Source organism: Hyperoodon ampullatus (assembly GCF_949752795.1).
Source record: "Hyperoodon ampullatus genome assembly, chromosome: 7".
NCBI classification, from domain to species: Eukaryota; Metazoa; Chordata; class Mammalia; order Artiodactyla; family Ziphiidae; genus Hyperoodon; species Hyperoodon ampullatus.
This window is the reverse complement of record NC_136920.1, coordinates 17,030,492-17,036,491: the sequence shown is the minus strand read 5'-3', so window position 1 is coordinate 17,036,491 and position 6,000 is coordinate 17,030,492.

Below are 6,000 nucleotides of genomic sequence, written 5' to 3'. Positions count from 1 at the left end.
TTAAAGAGGTGAAATGGCTTGCTTGGAGTGACAGAGCGGGACTTGACCTCAGGTTCTTAACCAGATGCTTGCTGGGAGACCTTTGTAATTTGACAGCATCTCCTCTGCTTTTATAACTTAGGCGGGCCTGGGGGAAAGGCATGGTGAGACCCCAGACCTGTGAGGTCAGTGCCGATGGGGAGGAAGTTAAGACCAGAGAGAAACACAGTCACTGGAGTGAAGGACAAGACTGGCAAAGACCAGCAGGCAGTCAGAGTCAGGAACAAAGAGTGTGGCCAGCTCCGTCAGTTAGGGACTACTGGACCCAACCAGGGTGGTCAGGATCTCCCTGGGCAGAGTGGTGATGTCTTAGTCTGTTCGAGCCGCTATCACAAAATACTGTAAACTGGGTGGCTAATAAAAAACAGAAGTTTAAGGGAGGGAGACGCAAGAGGGAAGGGATATGGGAACAGATGTATATGTATAACTGATTCACTTTGTTATAAAGCAGAAACTAAAAAAAAAAAAAAAACAGAAGTTTATTTCTTTCAGTTCTGGAAGCCGGACATCCCAGATCAGGGTGCCAGCGTGGTCGGATTCTGGTGAGAACCCTCTTCCAGAAGGGGCCAGGGAGCTCTGTGGGGTCTCTTCTAAGAACGCTAATCCCATTCATGAGGCTCCATCCTCATGAGCAACTCCCAAAGGCCCCACTCCTAAAACCATCACAGCAGGCATAGGATTTCGACATATGAACTTGGAGGAGACACAAACATTCAGACCATACAGACAGGAAACTCCCAAGCATGAGGGTGGGCAGAAGCTCCATCCTACAGCCAGGCCTCTAGGGTGCCCCTTGGGTGCCAGGTAAGGTGACTATGAACAGAATGGAGCAGCCTCCAGCAGGACCTCACGGACCCCAGACCAAGAGCCCTGGCAGCTGGCAGGTCTGAGTCTGCAGGATGTCTTCCTGCCCAACAAGATTCATTCTGCCCCTCATGTTCTCCCAGCCTCAGTACAATCTCAGCTGGGCCACTGCCTCCCCGTGTGGCCAAGTCCCCTAATCCCTCTGGACCTCAGTGTCCTCCTCCATATTTTGCGGGAAATAGAGTACCCCCCTTGGGTTGTCATGACAACGAAATAACGCCTAGTGCCATGCCTGGCACAGAGCCAGTGGTCAGTAACTGGGAGTAGCAGTCATAACTGTTGTTAATAATAATAATAATAACCTGGGCAGCACTAGAGGACTTGGTGACCTGTCTGTGAGGGTCTTCAGAGAGCAGGGGCAGAAGAGATAAGGTGGGGCCCCGTATGGAGCAGTCAAGCCGGAAAGCAGCAGGATTTGGGGTTCTGCATCCAGGGGCTACCTGCTGGTCTCCCCCGCTTGGAGGACTGGCACCCATTTCCCTGACACCTCAGACTCAGTCACAATTCTTCCTCCAGCTGGTCCTCGGACACTCTAGCTGCCACGATCCTAGCAGAGGAATATTCAATGCCTGAGAAGGGGATGGAGGTTTTGTTGTCCCTCCCCTGCCGCTCCCAAGTAAAGGCCAGATGCCAACAAAGGGCTGGGGGTGGGAGAGGCGGAGGACTATGCAAGCATCAGGTGCCTCCAGTGGGCGTTTGCTATATGCCAGGCTCTGTGTGAAACACATAGACACTTCCTGTGTACTCTCGGGTTTAATCCTCCAGCCACTAGAAGAGGAGGTATGTGTCTGTTGTCATCATCATCATCATCAACAAAAACATCCCCTTTTGATAAAGGCATTGAGCCTCAGAGCGGTTAAGGAACTGCCAAGATCACATAGCCAGAATTCAGCAGAGCCAAAATTTCAACCAACTCCACCTGATAGAAGACTTCAGCCTCCCAAGGAGGAGTTAATGTGTCTCTCTCGGCCCATGGCTCTGGCATCAAGAGGGCACTGGTCCTGGCATTTGAATCAAGGAAGTAGGAGGCCCACTGGGAAACGGATCGCTCACAGAGCTCATCCATGACTCAGCCTGGGCCTCCAGGCCTGTTCCACCTTTGTGATGTTTGCCAGATGTTGCAGGCTTGAAAATGGTGGTCCACCAGGAGGTTGCTACTGATGCCTGGCGGGGGTTGACCACATACACACAGACGTGTGTGGACACACCGGCCTGACCCCCACCTTGGCCCAGGAGAGGACGGTGAAGGGATGTTCATTTGGCAGGTGAGTGGGAAGGGCCGGGTGGCTCCACTCTCATCCCCCTCCCAGTTCTGGGGAGGTGCTCTGATGTTTTCCTGAAGAGCTGGCTATGGGCCTGGAGGCTCTTACTCTCCGTAAAGTCAAGAAGAAAGGACACTGGGAAACTCCTTCTCCAAAATCAGTTCAGACTTGACCAGCCTCTCTGAGCCTCCAAGCCAGACGGTGGCTGATGCCCTTGTGGACTCACACTGAGTAAGGACGGGCTGCCTCAGAAACCTCATCTCCAGATCCCACCACCTCCTGGAAATCAACCTCCACATGACCCCAAGCCTTGCTCCAGGCTCTGAGTCATGCAGAATGGCTCCCTCCTAACAGCCCCATGCCGTGGCCTGGTGTGGCTGCAGGAGCATGAGCCTTGGGGTCATCTGACTCTCAGTCCAGACTGATAGGAGCTGTCAGACCTGGGGCAAGTGACGCAACACTTCTGAGCCTCAGTTTCCTCTTCTGTAACATGGAGGTAATAACTATACCCATAGAAGGTCTAGTAACTGTGAGCGCTCCTGCCTCCTCCCTTTATTCCTCCTCCTCCTGGACCTCCTTACCTCCACTGACCACGTGCACACCTAGCTGCAGGCCCTCATTTCCCAGCATCCTCCCAGCCTCTGAGCTTCTCAGGAGACAGTGGTTTTGCCACCCTTTGCTTGTGGCCTGCTGTGGGCCAGCTCCCCTGAGAGCAAAGGCCTCAGAGCTGGACGACTGGGGCCGCACCCTCTTTGTAAACACTAGCTGGGCACCAACTGACCTCAGGAGGGAAGTGCTCGGCTGGGACCCTCCTCCTTCAGCCCTGCCTGCCACTGTATGTTCCAGGAGAAGCGCCAGGCCAATCTGGCACCCTTGTACCCAGACCGCCTCTGTCCTGGAAATAGGCATTTGGAGCCAAACCCTTGGTTGAAGGTGGAAGGAAGTTGACAGGCCTTGAGTGCTTCCCTCCTGCCCTCCCTCAGCCCCACCCTGGCCATCCCAGACAGGGCAAGTTCTCTCTAATTTAAGTGTTTTTAATGATCATGATAGACATACATAAAGAGAACTTTACTGTTCCTCTTTGTTTCTTAAAAATAAAGACAGGAATTAAGTATAACAAAATATTAATCATTTTAGGGCTTCCCTGGTGGTGCAGTGGTTGAGAGTCCGCCTGCCGATGCAGGGGACGCGGGTTCGTGCCCCGGTCCGGGAGGATCCCACATGCTGCAGAGCGGCTAGGCCCGTGAGCCATGGCCACAGGGCCTGCGCATCCGGAGCCTGTGCTCCGCGACGGGAGAGGCTGCAGCAGTGAGAGGCCTGCGTACCGCAAAAAAAAAAAAAAAAATATATATATATATATATATATATATATATTAATCATTTTAACTCTGGGCAGTGAGGATGTGCGTGTGTTATTGCTCTTTGTAACATTCTTTTCTGTATTGTTTAAATTTCTCTAAATAAATAAGATTCATACAGGTTTATTGGAAAAAAATTCAAAAATGCCAAACAGTACAAAGAGAAAAATAAGAATCACCAAAATCTCTACTTTGGAATCAGACCATTATATATTGGCTTATCTTCTCCTGGTCTTTTTTCTAGCATGTATTTATATCTTTTTGCTTTAACTGAGATATAATTGGCACATAACACTGTATTCATTTTAGGTTCACTTTATTCTTTTTACCAAAAAAAACACAAAAAACAAAACTCTAGAATTATACTGTTTAATAACGCTTTTTCCTCCAACAATATATTTTGAACAATTTCCCATGCTCTTGAATATTAATATCTACTTAATATTAGTACACTTCTTTTCAGTCTTTTTTCCATGTAATCATGAATAAGGTATATTTTTTATGATTTGGACCCATATGGATCATACATTGGGTCATTTATACATTTTATTATTTTTTCTTATCCTAAAAGTATTACTTCTGTTGTAGATCAGTACAAAATATAGATAAGCAAACAAAAGTACATGTGAGGGCTTCCCAGGCGGCGCAGTGGTTGAGAATCCACCTGCCAGTGCAGGGGACACGGGTTCAAGCCCTGGTCCGGGAAGATCCCACATGCCGCGGAGCACCTAAGCCCATGAGCCACAACTACTGAGCCTGCGCTCTAGAGCCCACGAGCCACAACTACTGAGCCCACGTGCCACAACTACTGAAGCCCGCGCGCCTAGAGCCCCTGCTCCACAACAAGAGAAGCCACCACAATGAGAAGCCTGCACACCACAACGAAGAGTAGCCCCCACTCGCCGCAACTAGAGAAAGACCGAGTGCAGCAAGGAAGACTCAACGCAGCCAGAAACAATAAATAAAATCATAAAATAAATAAATTTATTTTTTAAAAAAAGTACATGTGAGGGGCTTCCCTGGTGGCGCAGTGGTTGCGAGTCCGCCTGCCGATGCAGGGGATGTGGGTTCGTGCCCCGGTCTGGGAAGATCCCACATGCCGCGGAGCGGCTGGGCCCGTGAGCCATGGCCGCTGAGCCTGCGCATCCAGAGCCTGTGCTCCGCAACGGGAGAGGCCACAGCAGTGAGAAGCCCGCGTACCGCAAAAAAAAAAAAAAAAAAAGTACATGTGAAATACTTGTAGCTTCACCATCCTGAAATAACCTCTGCTGACATTTTAGTGTTTAACCTTCCTGTCCACTTTTCTACGTACATATGTAAATATATGTAAACACACATTTGAAAATAAAATTGGAATCATACAATTCATATTATTTTGAACCTACACCTTTGTTTACTTAACAACATATCTTACATTGATTGTAATTGTTTCAGCTACAAATGACAGAAAACCCAAAGTTACAGTGGCTTAAACATGTTCATTTCTCTCTCTAGTAAATGACGTCCAAAGGGAAGGAGCCCAGGCTGGTACAGCAGCTCTGTGACCATTAGGAACCTAGGCTTCTTCTAACTGGGGGTCCCCATCCTCAACACGTGCCTCCGACTCGGGACCCAAGACGGCTGCACCAGGAGGAAGAAGCAAAGAAGGAGCTGCCTCTCCTCAAAGGACACTCCCTGGAATTCACATGCATCACTTCTGCTTATACCCCACCCACCAGAACTCAGCCCCACGGCCCCTGGGAAATAGGATCTTTTCTAAGTAGGGGTTCTATTACTACAACAGAAGGGGAGAGTGGATGCTGGGGGAGCACTGGCCTCTGCCACATTTCACAAACATCTTTCCAGTGCATATAACTTTGTATTCTGTATTTTTCTCTTATTTTTTTGGTGAACACTTTACCACATCATTAAATATTCTTCAACATTCTTAATTTTTAATGGCTGCTTAATAGTCCATAATATGCATATAGCATTGCTTATAGATCCAGTGCCTTGATACTTGGGTGTTTTGCTCTGATAAATAAGCCTCTTCTATGGTTGAAACTTGTCGGAGGAAGAGCTCCCAAGCTTTCCTCTATACCCTGTGGGTACCTACCCAAGACATTTGGCTGGGGCGTCAGGGTAGTATCTGCCTTGAAAGCTGGCTTATGGGCCTGAGTTTGTTTCTACCCAAAAAAATGGAGCTTTTTGGCAACAGCTGTATCCCGCTGTTCCCACTGCAAGGGAAGTCACAGGAGTGGGCAGAGCCTAGTGGGCAGCTCCGCTCAGGGTGGGGGTGCGGGCATGGGGGATGGGTGGGAGTAGGGAGTGCGTAGGAGGAAACCAGTGGACTCTCAGAGCCAAGGAAGGACCTAGCCCTGACGAGGCTTGGGGGTCTCAATGGGGCCTGTTCCATTTTTCATTCAAATCCAACAAATGCTTTCTGAGCCCCTACTCAGGGCCATGCCCTGCGCAGGCCCTGGGGATGTCTCAGAGAA